Here is a 16,948-nt window from a genome sequence, read left to right as displayed (position 1 = left end):
CAATACAAAAACCTGCTGAACCTATTGTACTGGAGCAGGGGTAGTCAAACTGCGGCCCTCCAGATGTCCATGGACTACAATTCCCACGAGCCCCTGCCAGCGAACGCTGGCAGGGGCTCCTGGGAATTGTAGTCCATGGACATCTGGAGGGCCGCAGTTTGACTACCCCTGGAGCAGACCTTTCCTTCACATGCTCTTTGACTCCTGCTGTCCTCGGGGACCGGGTCATTTGATAGGCTAAAGCAGCATTTGAGCAACCTGCATTTACTTGAGAGTAAGACCTCTTGTGGCGCAGAGTGGTAAGGCAGTGACATGCTGTCTGAAGCTCTGACCACGAGTCTGGGGGTTCAATCCCAGCAGCCGGCTCAAGGTTGACTCAGCCTTCCATCCTTCCGAGGTCGGCAAAATGAGGACCCAGCTTGCTTGCTGGGGGGTAAAACGGTCATGACTGGGGAAGGCACTGGCAAACCACCCCGTACTGAGTCTGCCATGAAAACGCTGGAGGGCGTCACCCCAAGGGTCAGACATGGCCCGGTGCTTGCACAGGGGATACCTTTACCTTTAAGACCTCTGCTTGAAATGAGTTCTTCTGGGTAGTCTTTGGTATAAAAGAAAGTGAATCCAGATCAGCAGGGCCTTCTTGCTGTGGGCCTTACTTTAAAAGCACACAGGATCTTAATCCCCCTGATGGGACTGTGAAATAACTCTCCCCAACAAGTAGGAAATCCAAGCCAGAGTAAAAGAAAGGGTGTGACTCCAGTTTCTCAGCCAGAAATAGATTTGGATTTCCTATGTCCAGGGCCAAAATCAGCAGCTGTTATTTCCCTTTTACTCTCCATTCCTTGTTCAAGGCTGGAAAGGGATAGCAGTAACCCTTGGGTGTAAATTTTCCCCACTCCTCACAATATTTCCCTGAAATAATTTCAGACTTACCTTCAATCGACAGGTTCAATTTCGCTTACAGGCATAAAAAAAATTCCTACCCCAAGAAGCTAGAATTGATTGTGAAAATGCGCCCCCGTGTGGTGAGAGAAAGGTATGAGCACAACTTATTTTCTATTTTGGAATTTTTTCCCAACCTCTAATGGTAGAGGCAGGCATGTCATAGGAGCACAACAAAATTTGAGTCCAATGGCACCTTTAAGGCTGACAAAAATTCATTCAAAGCATGCACACTTCCTCAGACAATGGAAGAAGGATAATAAGAGTCCAGTTTCAGTTGTGAAAAGAAGTACTTAAAAGAGACTTGTTGCTAGCCCCATCCGTCTCCACCCAAGCATGGAAGCATCCCCATAATGACAAGCCATGCTGAGTTTTTTATCCTGTCATGAAACCAAAATGTTAGATTCTAAATTATGTGACATACGTACTTACATCACATTACAGTCCCATTGTCCCCCAAAAACTGTCATGACAGCCTGACTCTCAGACGGTATGGGGGACACAAACCTGCTCTGGAGTGACTTGGTTAGGGCCCCTTCCCTCCCTCACACAAACAGAGAGAGACATACAAAGACCCCCTTCCCTCCCCCCCATTGACCCCCTTACCTGTTGGTTTCCCAAACTTGCTTCCTCTCCCTCACTCACACACACAGACAGAGACATGCAAAGACCCCCTTCCCTCCCCCCCATTTCCCCCTTTACCTGTTGGTTTCCCAACCACTCTCCCTCCAAGCAAGTAAGCCAATGCACGCGTACACGGGCGCACACACTCCCTTCCCCTGCTTACCTGCTCATCCACTGCTGCCTCGGCCCTCACAGGTCGCACAATGGCTGCCTAGGCCTGAGGGTCCAGCGCGGCCACTGCAAACATCTTGGGGGCAGGCCCCTCTGCCCCTGCAGGTTGTTCAGCAGCTGCCCAGGCCCTCCTCATCTTCTGACCGCTTTGTGGACAGGACAGACGTCACATCCGTCTACATTTCCGTTTGATGGGCACCAGAAGATGTGTTCCACATCAATAATGGGACTAGCAATTAGTCTCTTTTAATCACTTCTTTTCACAAAGAGAAGTGCCTGCCATTAAGCACTAACCTTGACATTTTTATTGCCCCAATGTTTTTGTGAAGGACAATTGAACCCAAAGGACTGATTAGCTTTTCTAGCAAGGTATTATCCTTATACTGTTTATTTTGGATGTTATGATGCTATTTAGTAATTTGCTACTAATTTACTTTCTCTTTCTATCGGTACTCTTATGATCTCTGTTTCATTGTATCCCAGGAAGTGTGCATACACATGAAAGCTCACACCTTGAATATATCTTTGTTGGTCTTAAAGGTGCCACTGGACTCTGATTTTTTGGTTGTTGTTGTGCTGATTGGACACAGTTTGCAGAGGGATCAGCTCTCTTGGGGGCTGATCTCCCTTTACACTCGGTTATCTCGGATACGTAGGAGTCTCTCATAGGAATATTGCAGCCTGAATGTTTCGTGACCCTTTAATCCCATGAATTTCCTCCCCTATGGCTTTGTCTGGGTGTGTTTTGCCAACAGATGGTCTTCGTGCAACCAACAAAGAAGAATTCCACCCCCATGAATATCTGGCACAATAAATGTGAGAGTTTTCAAGGTGCCTTGTTGTTTCTTTTTTCTTTTTGGACATTCAAGTTTCAGGTTGCTGGAGATAAACCCTTAAGGGAGGTTCGGGCATCCAGGAATCGTGGATTACTTGTTTGGTCGTTGCCAAATAATTGCCACGTGTTCATGTCTGAATGTCAGCATTATACATCAAGTGTGTTTCCTCTCTCTTTACGTTCGACTATATTTCGGTATTCTATTTCTATTTCAATTTTATTATTCAGTTTATTTCCTGCCGCTCCCAGCAAGCCATCTTGTGGTGGGTTACAGAATAAAAACCCCACATAAAAACATACAAAATATGTTTCCCATTTTAAAGTACCCAGGTGGCAACTGTGTCCAAACCCCACAACCACTCCCGGTGCACCTTGGGGGACTCCAGATGCTGGCAATCCACCAGTGGTGATGGTTGGCCCGGTGGCGATCTCTTCTGGGGGGCCCCATCTGACCTTCCAAGCCATAGCCTCAGCCATAGACCTGGTGGAAGAGCCCCGTCCTGAATGCGGAAAGCTCCCGCAGGGCCCTCAGCTCTTCCGGGAGCTCATTCCACTAGGTTGGGACCTGGACTGAAGAAGCCCTGCCTACTTGGGGCCAGGAATCACCAACAAATTACTATCCACAGAGTGTGAAGTCCTGCAGGGGCATAGGGCAACAGGCGGTCCTTCAGATACGTGGGTCCCAGACCATGAAGGGCCTTAAAGGTCAAAGCCAAAACCTTGAACCAGATCCGGGCTACAACCTGTAGCCCAGTGGTCCCCAACCCCCAGGCCGGGTACCGTTACTGGTCCGTGGATCAGTCAGTACCAGGCCATGGCTCCTCCTCCTCGTCCTCCCTGGCTGCTGCCTCGGGGGCTGCCCTGCCACTCTGCTGCTGGCTCACCTTTGGTGCTCTCCAGTGGCTGCCATGGCTGGGGTTCCCCCTTGGTGTGGCACTGTGCAGCTGCTGCTGGCAGCGCCCCCTAGTGGGCGGCAGGAAGTCAGGGGCGCCGGTGGGAAAGCAAGCAGAGCAGGGGCTCAAGCGGCGGCGATGTCCCTCGGAAAAAGACTAACCCCCCCGGGCCTCAGTAAAATTGTCAAGCATTGACCGGTCCCCGGTGATAAAAAGGTTGAGGACCACTGCTGTAGCCAATTCAGCTGCCTCAGCACAGGCTGGATATGGGCCCTCCAAGGTGTCCCAGTGAAGACCCTGGCAGCTGCATATGGCACCAGCTGCAATTTCCAGATCAGAGACAAGGGCAGGCCCATGTAGAGTGAGTTACAGAAGTCAATTCTGGCTAGGTGCTCAGAAGACAGGTAGGGCGCTAGTAGCCTCACCTGACAGAGATGATAAAATGCTTGGCGGGATGCCTTCGTGACCTGAACCTCCATAGACAGCGTGGTACCCAGTGTCACCCTCAAATTTCTGGCCAGAGATGTGGTTTTCAGTTGTGTCCCGGTCACAGAGGGTAAGCACACTTCCTGTCCCACCTCCTTCCTTCCCAGCCACAGGACCTCCGTCTTGGAGGGGCTGAGTTTCAGGCGACTCTTCTTGAGCCATCCAGCTACGGCTTCCAAACATCTGGCAAACTGTTCCGGGGGAGGGGAGGGCGGTCTGGCCAGCCGGCCATGAGGAGATAGAGCTGGGTGTCATCTGCATACTGATGACAACCCAGCCCAAAGCTTCACACCAGCTGAGCCAGAGGGCACATAAAGATGTTGACAAGAGTGGAGGGAAGCACCGCCCCCTGAGGGACCTCACAAGGGAGTCGACAGGAGCACAATGACTCCTCCCTGACAGCCACCCTCTGGGTCTGGTTCTGAAGGAAGGAGCACGGCCATGGGATAGGGGTCTGTCCCCCTATCCCCACCCTGGCAAGGCCAACTCGTGGTTGACCATCAAATGTGGCCGACAGATCTAACTTCATAAGGACGGCTGAACCGCCTTGTTAGTCCTCTTATGGGAGACACCCAAGGAAGTCCAGGGTTGCTACAAAGAGGCAGAGGCCATGGCACTCCACCTCCGTTTGTCTCTGTCCTGACCTGGATGGCCCAGTCTAGCCCAATCTTCTCACATCGTAGAAGCTGTGCAGGGCCTGGTCGGGTTAGCAGGGATGGGCACAAACCGGGGAAATTTGGTGTGCTCATGGTGTGTCCCATGCATGAATCACGAACCATCATAAACGTTTACCCATCAAACTTGCTGGGGATATAGAGCATCATTGGGGGAAGGTCACCTGCAATTCCCGTATCTTTAGGTTGAACAAGATCTATTCTGCACACAACTGAACCTCCTGAACTTGGGCCTCTCAAAATAATTTTCACAGATGCTGGTTCAAGAAGTTCAGAGGTATATAGAATGGATCCTGTTCAAGCTGAAGACACCAAACTCGTGGGAGACTCTCCCAGACGCTCCTTTTCGTGCCCTTGAAGTTGCTGCTTAGCAGGTTTATAAACATTTTGCTTGACTGGAGACAGTTTGTCTGGAAGTGTATCTGCTCACCAACCAGCAGGGACTTCCAGGAACAGCTCAGGAGTTTATGGGAAGTTCAGGCTGGTTGAGCAGCCACAAATATTAATTCACAAAGCACAGGTTGCCAAAAAACTTGTTACGAACTTTAGTTCATGAGCCGGTTTGTGCCCATTCCTACTGGTTAGTCCTTGGATAGTTGCTTTGCAGAGACAAGCAATGAAGAGTAACCTCTGCCCTGACCTGGATGGCCCAGGCTAGCCAGATCTTGTGACATCACAGATGCTATGCAGGGTCAGTCTCGGTTTGTACTTGGATGGGAGACCACCAAGGGTTGCTGGGCAGAGGCAGGCAATGGCAAACCACCTCTGAACATCCCTTGCCTTGATAGCCCCAGGAGGGGGCTGCTGTACATCGACTGCACCTTGATTACAAAGAGAAGCAGCAGAGGCTCCCTTTGGAAAGGCCAGTTTTGCAACCACCTTTAAATCCCTGGTGCATTTTGCAACCGGCCCAGGAGCACCACTGGCCACAGAGGTCACAGAGGGATTCTTCCGGCAATTCCTCCCTTTCACCCAGGAGCCTTATCAGAACCATCGCAGGTGCTCAGCTTGTGAAATGCAGATCTTATCAACTTTCCTATCCAGCATGGTTCGGAGCGGTGGCTTTTAACCTGGCAGGCCAGGATTGATTCCCCGCTCCTCCTCCACATGCAGCCAGCTGGGTGACTCTGGGCAAATCACAGTCCAGTTCTCACAGAGCAGTTCCGTCAGAGTTCTCTCAGCCTCCCCTCCCTCACAGGGTGTCTGTTGTGGGGAGAGGAAGGGAAGGCGACTGGAAGCTGCTTGGAGACTCCTTCAGGCAGGGTACAAAAACCAATTTTTCATCATTGTCCACTGAGGCCTTTGCAGAAGCAGCCTGCAATGCTGAAGAAAGCTGTGCCAAGGTGGAGGCCCACGTCCTAGCAGGACCTGGGGCAGAGCCGAGCAGTCCCAGTGTCCCAGGGTCCCCTGCTTCCTCCTCCAGGGCCTACCTAGAATGTGGCCAGTAAGCTAAAGGGACTTAAGTTGTGGGCATGGGCTGTGGGTCAGCAGCAGAGCACCTGCTTGGCATGCAGAAGGTCCAGGTTCCATCCCTGGCCTCTTCAGTTTAAAAGGGCTAAAGGAAGAAAGAGGGATGTGAAAGTAAAGTCCTCTTCCTGAGACTCGGGTGAGCTGTTGCCAGTCTGACTAGCCAAAGGTCCCCTTGATGGACCATTCCATCTAAGGCCGTTTCTTTTCCGTCACTTGGGGAATTCCTGGGGATCTGAGTGTTCAGTCTGGGTGGGGATGGACCTCAGTGGGATCAGGCCAATGAGGACCCATCTAGTCCAGCCTCCCGTCTCACCCAGGGGCCAGCCAGTTCCTCTGGAGGGCCAGCCACAGGGCAGGGAGGCCGAGGCCTTATTAAGGACATCAAGGGAGCCCTGCTGGGTCAGACCAGGGGCCCATCCAGTCCAGCCTCCCGTCTCACCCAGGGGCCAGCCAGTTCCTCTGCAGGGCCAGCCAGAGGGCAGGGAGGCCGAGGCCTTCCTAAGGACATCAGGGGAGCCCTGCTGGGTCAGACCAGGGAGGGCCCATCCAGTCCAGCCTCCCGTCTCACCCAGGGGCCAGCCAGTTCCTCTGGAGGGCCAGTCACAGGGCAGGGAGGCCGAGGCCTTCCTAAGGACATCAGGAGAGCCCTGCTGGGTCAGACTAGGGAGGGCCCATCCAGTCCAGCCTCCCCTCTCACCCAGGGGACAGCCAGTTCCTCTGGAGGGCCAGCCACAGGGCAGGGAGGCCGAGACCTTCATAAGGACATCAGGAGAGCCCTGCTGGGTCAGGCTAGGGAGGGCCCATCCAGTCCAGCCTCCCGTCTCACCCAGGGGCCAGCCAGTTCCTCTGGAGGGCCAGCCACAGGGCAGAGAGGCTGAGGCCTTCCTAAGGACATCAGGGGAGCCCTGCTGGGTCAGACCAGGGAGGGCCCATCCAGTCCAGCCTCCCGTCTCACCCAGGGGCCAGCCAGTTCCTCTGGAGGGCCAGCCACAGGGCAGGGAGCCCGAGGCCTTCCTAAGGACGTCAGGAGAGCCCTGCTGGGTCAGGCCAGGGAGGGCCCATCCAGTCCAGCCTCCCGTCTCACCCAGGGGCAGCCAGTTCCTCTGGAGGGCCAGCCACAGGGCAGGGAGGCCGAGGCCTTCCTAAGGACATCAGGGGAGCCCTGCTGGGTCAGACCAGGGAGGGCCCATCCAATCCAGCCTCCCGTCTCACCCAGGGGCCAGCCAGTTCCTCTGGAGGGCCAGTCACAGGGCAGGGAGGCCGAGGCCTTCCTAAGGACATCAGGAGAGCCCTGCTGGGTCAGACTAGGGAGGGCCCATCCAGTCCAGCCTCCCCTCTCACCCAGGGGCCAGCCACAGGGCAGGGAGGCCGAGGCCTTCCTAAGGACATCAGGGGAGCCCTGCTGGGTCAGACCAGGGAGGGCCCATCCAGTCCAGCCTCCCGTCTCACCCAGGGGCCAGCCACAGGGCAGGGAGGCCGAGGCCTTCCTAAGGACATCAGGAGAGCCCTGCTGGGTCAGACCAGGGAGGGCCCATCCAGTCCAGCCTCCCGTCTCACCCAGGGGCCAGCCAGTTCCCCTGGAGGGCCAGCCACAGGGCAGGGAGGCCAAGGCCTTCCTAAGGACATCAGGGGAGCCCTGCTGGGCCAGACCAGGGAGGGCCCATCCAGTCCAGCCTCCCGTCTCACCCAGGGGCCAGCCAGTTCCTCTGGAGGGCCAGCCACAGGGCAGGGAGGCCGAGGCCTTCCTAAGGACACCAGGAGAGCCCTGCTGGGTCAGACCAGGGAGGGCCCATCCAGTCCAGCCTCCCGTCTCACCCAGGGGCCAGCCAGTTCCTCTGGAGGGCCAGCCACAGGGCAGGGAGGCCGAGGCCTTCCTAAGGACATCAGGGGAGCCCTGCTGGGTCAGGCCAGGGAGGGCCCATCCAGTCCAGCCTCCCGTCTCACCCGGGGGCCAGCCAGTTTCTTTCAGTTCCACTGAAATCTGAATTATACCTATTGGTTGTAACCTTATGAGAAATTGCATAGGTATATTATTTACTGTAACTTTATAAAGATCTGTAAGTGGATGTAAGTACATACAGATAGGTAGTCTTAATGAAGGTATCAGCTACCTCATATGCAACTGAAAGTGCTTACTACCCTCTGTAACTTTAATAGGATCTGTAAATGGATGGAGCACATGCAGTCAGGCGTCCTTAATGAAATGAAATAAATCCACTAGGGTGATAGGGTGTGGTTGGGAGCAATTGGTATTACTGATGATGTCATCCATTCAGTCTATTGGCAGTTCTATAGGAAAGTCTTCGCCATGCGCCCCTGTCTCTGACTGCTTCTTTCCGTTGGTTTGTGGTCATCCCTGTATCGGCTTTAATCGTGTCGAGCCAGCGGATCCCTTGGCGACCACGTTTCCTTTTGCTGCTGACCCTACCAAGCATTAATGATTTTTCTAGCGAGTTTGATTGCATGATGTGTCCAAAGTCAGTGAGCTTTAGCCGTAATATCTTGCCTTCTAATGACATAGTTGGTTTGCTCCTCTCTAAAACTATCTTGTTGGTAACTTTGGCTGTCCGTAGTATTCGCAGCATTCATCTCCAACACCGTAATTCGAATGCTTCTATTCTCCTCCTGTCTTCTTTCTTCAGGGTCCAGCTTTCGCATCCATAGCTTGTTATGGGGAAGACAACGGTGTTGACTAGCCAGTGCTTTGTATTAAGGCTGTTGTGTCTGTTGTGGGGAGAGGAATGGGAAGGCGACTGTAAACCGCTTTGAGCCTCCTTCGGGTAGGGAAAAGCAGCATATAAGAACCAACTCTTCTTCTTCTTCTGATTTCCTCACTCTTCCATATCTGGTTCATGCCTAACATTGTGTTCCGGCCCAGGGTTATTCTCCATTTGATTTCTTGGCTGCACCCACCACTTTGACTGACTGAATATCTTGAAATCATCAAGACATTCAATGGTTTTATTAGCCTCCCCATAGTGAAGAGTCAAAGGCCGAGATATAGGCCATATTATTCAATAGAGGTGAGAACGATATTTGATTAGGGAACATATTTATACATTTTGAAATCTGAAATTAACATTCGATGATTTTAGGATTATATCCTTTTTAGGTTGAATTTCACAATTTGGATGTTCATTATATTTACATTCAAAGGTGAGGGAGAGTATGGGTTTACTTGTATGTGTATAATTGCTTTCAATTTGGAAAGATATTAATTTTGAGCATTTATGTTTAGGACAACCATTGAGGAAAATTTCCATTTGAAAACGGGACATATCTAGAAACCGTTCTGTTTGGATCCTACACAACAACAAACAAACAAGAACGAAGAACCCTTTACTTCATTTATTCTGTAATAATTCTTGTAACATCTATAGTAGCCTTGGGATAGGTTTTCTCTTTCTCTTATTGTATTCACTACAAACCGCCCCACTTGTCTATATTGCCCACCTGGAGGCTGGCACCCCTAGTCGCTGTGTTGGTCTGAAGCGATACAACAAAATTTGTGTCCTGGGGCACCTTGAAGAACAACAAAGTTTCATTCTGGGTAGAGGTTCCTGTGTGCAGGCACACTTCCTCACACCGGCTCCCTCAAACCTCACACACACAAGCTTCTGCCCAGCATTAAATTTTGTTGGTTCTTCAAGGTTGCACTGCACTCTTCGACAGCCAGTCTATGGAAAAAAGAAAACTTTGGAGAGAAACCAGAGTGGGACCGGACTGTATATCTGGCAACCGCTGCAGACCCGAGGCCGTGGCTCTTTCCCCTGGCACAATGCCACGATGGACAATAACTCCAGGGGCTGATTTATGGGGCTCGCAGGCCAACGGATCGATTCCGCCTGTTCTCGCCAGAGGGCAGTGAGGCCGCGGATCGGCTCCCCCTCCTCACTTATCGCTGAGCTAATGAGACTGTTGAAAGAAATCCCCTTTCAGGCGAAAACAGTAACCAAACACGGTGGGAGCCGTTGAGCTGAGTGATGGTGGCTTGACGGTGTGGCGAGGCAAGATGAGATCCCTGCAGTGAGGAAAATATACCTTTCTGTGGTCAGTGGTTAATGATGGCAGATCTGGGGGTTTTTTTCACCCTAAGGATGCTGAGTGCATCCGGGCTCCTCTTGCTGGAGCAAACAAGGGGACGGGGTGAAACCAACCATGGGCCTGCAAACTGGACCGTGGCCAGACTGGGTGGCCTCTAACTCAGTTTAGGAATGATAAAATCAGAGTCCAGGAGCACCTTTAAGACCAAAAAAGATTTATTCAAGCCAAGCATTTGAAAGCTCACGCCTTGATTAAATCTTTGTTGGCCTTAAAGGTGCTCCTGGACTCTTGAATTTATTGTGCTCCTTTAGACCAACACGGCGACCCATTTGAATCAGTTCAGGAAATCCTGGTGCAAATCCAAGATGGGGCCGCATGGAAGAGGCAGTGGGGGAAGACAAAGGTCCTTTCCGCACAAGTAAAATGTAGCAGGAGTGCGGCAAATTGTAATCGCTACTAATTTGCAGTTATGCACGATGTCGCACACAATCTGCCACACTCATGAAAACGATCCGCAAAAAGCACTTCGTTGTAGCGCTTAAAGGGAAATCCCAAAAAGTGGATTCACCCTCTGGAAAGCGCTACACTCTTGCAAACAATCTGCAACAGTTTCGAAAAAGTTCTGTGCGTTACCATTGTTGCGGTTTCAGCAAAGTCCCTCCCCCTGGCTCTCTCCTCTGAACTTCTGGCGAAGTGATCGCCATTTTTTTTTCTCGGAGCGAGCGGAGAGCAACGAACCGGCGAGCCTTCATTCACCCAGAGAGGCTTCCCCAGCTGCAGTCCCTCCACAGAGCTGCTTTAAGTCACCAGGCACAACACAGTCCCCTTTATTTTCGGCCGAAAATCGCGCCCGTTCACGGAGGGGGGGATTTTTTTTTCACTTGGGGGAGCGTGGCAACGATGAATCGCCAACTCATACACCACCTGGCAGCAGATTCGTTGCAATGTGTATTTTTTTAAAAACCTGTCTTAAAGGGAAAGGGGCTTTTCGGGAGCATGATAACGGCTGCCCATTGGCTGTTTGTTTGAGTGACGGCCAGGGGTGGGACAAAGCATACAAAAAATTGCTTCCTTTCTAGCGATTTTTGGACCGGAAACCTGTGGGAAATGATTGCAACACTACTGAATCCAACTACAAAGGCAGGTATGCACAACGCCAAATTCCACTATTTTAAATTCCAGAATTGTTTAGTGTAAACAATTGGCCACATTGATTCTTGTGCGGAATGGGCCAAAGGATTGGGATGACCTGGGAACACGGCCTTTCTCAAGCACCGTAGGCCCCTCTTAGCATTTGTCTTTCTTGTCAGCCTCACAGGGCTGCTGTGAGGACTGTTTTTGCTCGCATCTGTCTCCCTGGTTGATGATGATGATGATGATGATGATGATGATGATGATGATGATATTATTATTATTAAATTTATATCCCGCCTCCCGTGCTTCTAATCTCAGAGGGCTGCCTGGTCTGAGGTTAATTCAGGGGGAAATTTACATCAAAGGTCCCTGGAACTCAGGGTTGCCAACTTCCAAGTGGGACATGGAAATCTGAATGCTTTCCCCTCAAAGGTCTTAGAGGGAAGATTCCACCGTATCCCATACCATGTGAGACTCTGTCCGTGTGGTTCTGGTTGCCCTGACTCTGTCTCACACATTTTGTTAGATTGCCCCTTATATGAGCAGTGTCGGGATGACAGCTTTGTTGCTTTGCTGGGAAACAAGCCTTCTGTAAGTGAATCTATGACCTTGCAATTTCTGCTCTCTGACAAAGACCCAGAGGTCACCATTTTAGTTGCCAGAGTTTTAACTAAGAACCTTTTATAATATGCTGCCTACCTTGTATTTTATCTTTTATAGTTTATTTAATCATTTTAAGATCTGTTTGGTTATGTAACCCCATGGCCTATTTTATTATTTTGTTGAAATTTTAAACCCTATTTTTATATGTCTCATACATATTTTATGCCAATAAAAGGTTACTGACTGACTGACATGGAAATCTACTTTTACAGTTGATCTCCAGATGGACAAGATCAGACTCCCTGGAGAACCAGGCTGATTTGGGGGGGGGGCTGTTTTGAAGGGTGGGTGCAGTGGCATTATACCTTGCTCCAGGTGTTTCCCAACCTGGAACTGGCAACCCCACAGTACAGCAGGCTGCGAAGTACAGCAAAGTTGCCACAGCTACTGGGGGGGGGGACTTCCAAGCCTCAGCCCTGCTCCACACCAACTGCGGCTTCCCAGCATCCTCACTCTGCCAGGGGGCAAATGTGGGCACAGAATCCCTTGGCTGGCTGCTGCCAAAAAACACCAAATTGTACATTTGGGGCCTCATCTAGAGTTACTGCTAGAGTCACACAGCCTCACTCTCTGCCATTTTACCATTTCTCCGCCTCCTGCAGCCGCCATTTTGAAGTTGCATCCCCTACCTTATGCCAGAATTCCAAAGGTGCCCCTGGGCTCAGAAAGGGCCCCTGGGGACCCCGGCTCTAGAGCACTGTTATTCAGGCCCCAACTCGAAATAAACCACAGTTGCCATGACAATATCATCTTCCCAACACAGAGCATTAGGGTGGCACGTAGCAGAGCAGTGGGCTTGCGGACAGAGGCCCAAGCCTATGGAAAGGAAAGGAATAGAGGCCAAAGGGGAACCAGGACAAGGGACTGCAGCTGCCCAGATGTTGAGAGACGAGGAGAAAGAGGAGGCCGCGTGCAGAGAGACAAGAAAAGTCTGGCAGGAGCTGGATCAGAATGTGTGCGGAGGGGGGAAGCTGAGAGACGCCGAAGGAGGCAAGGTGGCCATTAGGTGGCTGACCAACTGGATGGGAAAGAAATGGACAACACCATTATTGCGATTTGCAAGATGGGAATGGGCCACGGCTCGAAGGCACAGCCCCTGCGTCGCACACAGAAGGTCCCTGGTTCAATCCCCAGCATCTCCAGTTGAAAGGACCAGGCAGGAGGTGACGGGAAAGACTTCCGCCTGAGACGATGGAGAGCCGCTGCCACCTGAAGAAGAGTTGGTTTTTATACTCTGCTTTTCACTGCCTGAAGGAGTCTCAAAGCTGCTTACGGTCGCCTTCCCTTCCTCTCCCCACAACGGACATCCTGTGAGGTAGGTGGGGCTGAGAGAGCCCTGAGATTACTGAAGAAGAAGAGTTGGTTCTTATATGCCGCTTTTCTCTACCCGAAGGAGTCTCAAAGCAGTTTAGTCACCTTCCCTTTCCTCTCCCCACAACAGACACCCTGTGAGGTGGGTGAGGCTTAGAGAGCCCTGATATTACTGAAGAAGAAGAAGAGTTGGTTCTTATATGCCGCTTTTCTCTACCCGAAGGAGTCTCAAAGCAGTTTACAGTCACCTTCCCTTTCCTCTCCCCACAACAGACACCCTGTGAGGTGGGTGAGGCTTAGAGAGCCCTGAGATTACTGAAGAAGAAGAAGAGTTGGTTCTTATATGCCGCTTTTCTCTACCCGAAGGAGTCTCAAAGCAGTTTACAGTCACCTTCCCTTTCCTCTCCCCACAACAGACACCCTGTGAGGTGGGTGAGGCTTAGAGAGCCCTGATATTACTGAAGAAGAAGAAGAGTTGGTTCTTATATGCCGCTTTTCTCTACCCGAAGGAGTCTCAAAGCGGTTTACAGTCGCCTTCCCTTTCCTCTCCCTCCACCCCGTGAGGGAGGTGAGGCTGAGAGAGCTCTGACCAGATTGCTTGGTCATAACTGCACTATGAGGGCTGTGACAAGCCCGAGGTCAATCAGTGGGCTGTAGACAGAGGAGCAGGGAATCAAACCCAGTTTACCAGATTAGAAGCCGCCTCTCTTAATCACTGCCTCTCGCTGGCTGCCCCATGTTGGGTGGGCAAGGGAGAACTCAATGGATCTGTGGCTTGACTCAGTGTTCTAGATGTGATGGTTACCATTCAAAACAGAAAGCTCTAGAAATGAGAAAGCCGGCAAAGGACAGCAGGATGAAACTGCAGAAAAACACTTGAAAATCTGCAGCCCATAAAAACAACAGCAAAAGAGCCTACTGGGCAGGGTGGGGAAGCAGTTGAGGTGGGGCATCTCAAAGGCCCATTTGGGGGGTTACACGGGGGTAGCCTAAGACATGGGGCATCAATGCCGAGGTAGAACATCAAAAGGGCATTCTGGGCAAGGCAGCCGCCTACAGGCCCCAGGCTCTGCCCCAGGATACTTCCCCACGTAATACCGTGTTGCTTGTTTGAACGGCTAAAAGAAAAAGACAGCTGCGTACCTGAAATGCAAAGGAAAGGGGAGTTTCACCAACCCTCATCTCCAAATAGGGCTCTTCCTTTCCAAATATCTTTTATCCCAGAACAAAGTCAGAGTCTCCAAATTTGGTTCTGCTGCTCCAGACCATCACGGTTACCCACCTTAATCCATCTTTTATCTCTGTTTGTGTTTCCGTTTCCTATTCTGGCCTAGACCAATGTGAAGAATGAAATGAAAAGGTTTTTTTAAAGTGATTTGGATCTGAGAGGGAGTTTTAAAATGGTTTTTCAGTGACTGGGATGTGAAAAAGCTGGCAGTAACAAAATGATGGATTCTGAAGATTGATCTAAAGCCGGTCTAAAGTCAAATTCTGTTGTCTTATTTGGGTTAAAAATTGCCAAGGGTTTGGGGAGATCTTTGCAAAGATCCAATTTGTAAAACACACAGGGGGAATATTTTTATAGGAAAAAATATTTTTTCCTCCAACTCATTCAAGCTGTGTTTGTGGCACAAATCTGAAAGCTCAAACGAGTAAGTAAAACTTCAATGTTTGTACATTTCAAAAGGTTGAAGGTTGAAATTGTTCGGAAATTTCAGTAATACAAAATCTCAGGTTTTTCTCTTTCCCCAGTTCCTATTGTTATTCTTTTCATTTACAGATCCTTGTTTCTTGTTTCTGCCTTTAAACTGTAACTTTGATGTCTACAATCCCTTTTTCCCCTTTTAAAAGGCTACGCATTCCCAAGAACTACAAACCCCACCAATTTAAATTTGATTGCATCTTTGATTGTTTTCTTACCTTTAAAAGGCAAAATGTAAATAATTTAAGGGGATTATGACAGGAAGATTATTCTGTTGTTCAAACTCTAGAAATAGACGTGGATTTCTTTAGATCCCGGTCTTACCCATCTAATTAGCAAAATCTGGAAAATGTATTTAATTAGAGATGACTTTACCTGAATACTGCTTGGATCGTTTTGCTGTTGAAGGACAGAATACCTGAGAGACAAACGGGACTGCGATAGACTCATTATGGTCATCACAAGATTCCATGGAGGAAAAAGGTTTCCTATTATTCTTGACTGGTTGTCAGCAATTTGGCATATTGTTGAAATTATTACATGACAGTAGCAGGGGAATTCTGGGTAAACATGAGTGACAACAGATAATTTGAAAAAAGCAGGGACTTCTATTGAGTGCTGGGAGGAAATTGTCAAGATATTTTTAAGTCTAAAAATTTAAAAAGACCTGGGCTCCTTCTATATATTTGGGGAAGCAATGATCCAGATTTTAAAACATGTATTTTCAAAATAAATTAAATGCTCATTAATCTGGAGAGGTTTGGGGAAACTAAAGATTCAGGTTAATAATTTAACTTGAGGGATTTAAAGTGGTTCATTTTGAAATACGTAAGAGAATTCTCTTTGTCCAAATATTCAGTATGTTACAGTTAAAATTGGATGTTCTCACCATGTTTGTTCCATTATGTTACTGTTCTCCTGTTATGACTCTTTCACTATTGTTCAATTTGTCATGTTATTTGTACTGTTTTTTATTCCAGTTCCATGTAAACCTCCCTGAGCCTCAGGGGAGGGCGGTATATAAATATAATTAATAATAATAAATAAATGATACAAGTCCAGAGGGTAACCATCCTAATCCTAAACATTAAATACAATGAAAGAAAGAGTATTGCAAATACTATCATGAATATATCAGTGCTTTTACTGCATTGTTATATACTTATCCACTTTTTCTTTGATTTGTATTGTATTGTTTATAGTATTCATGCATTAAAAAGTTTGTTGTTCATATATTGTAATACTAGTTCTATTGGACTGTTCATCCATATAGTCTGATTGCCCTGTTTTACATCCTCGGTGTGCTCTGAGTTCTAGCAAACGGACTCTCAAACTAAATGAATTAGTAGTTTTAATTAAAAACCTCCCGTTCAAACCAGGCTACACAATCTGAATGGAACAGAAATTCACCTGCAAAAAGGAATTTAAATAGATTAACAGATGTGGAAAACGAATTTGGTTTATCTAGTTTAGTTCGTTAGATTTTTAGACCACCCTCCCAGCAAACTGACTCAGGGTGGTGTACAAAAAGATATAAAATACAAAATTGTAACAGATAAAATTACATTTAAAATGTATTTAAATAAATACTGACAGGTTAAAAAAAAACAGCAACGATGCTTCTGTAGAAAGTCTACTGTGGATATTGAATTCTCCCCAAAATTCAGGATGACTTGGGAGTGGGTCAGTACATAAGATGAATGGACAGAGGCGTTGGGGGGGGCATAAACAGGTAGGTAGATAGCTGTCAACTTTGGCCCCAACCAAAAGCCTGGTGGAAGAGCTCCGTCTTTGGAATTGCACCAATTCTGACAGGGCCCTGGTGTGCTCTGTGAGCTCATTCCACCAGGTAGGGGCCAGGACTGTCTCACTTGAACTATCCCCCCTCCCACTAAAAAAAAGGCAAGCCGAACCCCAGGTGGTTAGGAGGAATGGTAATGCAACAGACCTACGGATAAGGAAGCTTCCAGTGGGAACGTCGTGTCTGCCACAAACATCA

General features: G+C 49.2%; 1 long non-coding RNA gene across 1 annotated transcript; it reads left to right on the top strand.

Annotated features, from left to right (window-relative positions):
- Positions 1–586: 586 nt before the first annotated feature.
- On the top strand, positions 587–10,304 carry LOC143828237 (uncharacterized). The gene is made up of 3 exons (XR_013227568.1): positions 587–1,036; positions 4,880–4,999; positions 9,334–10,304. It is a non-coding gene; the product is annotated as an uncharacterized LOC143828237 (long non-coding RNA).
- Positions 10,305–16,948: the final 6,644 nt, after the last annotated feature.

The sequence above is a fragment of the Paroedura picta genome, unplaced genomic scaffold, assembly GCF_049243985.1.
Source record: "Paroedura picta isolate Pp20150507F unplaced genomic scaffold, Ppicta_v3.0 Ppicta_v3_sca21, whole genome shotgun sequence".
Classification (NCBI taxonomy): domain Eukaryota; kingdom Metazoa; phylum Chordata; class Lepidosauria; order Squamata; family Gekkonidae; genus Paroedura; species Paroedura picta.
This window is presented reverse-complemented; position numbering and strand designations above follow the sequence as displayed.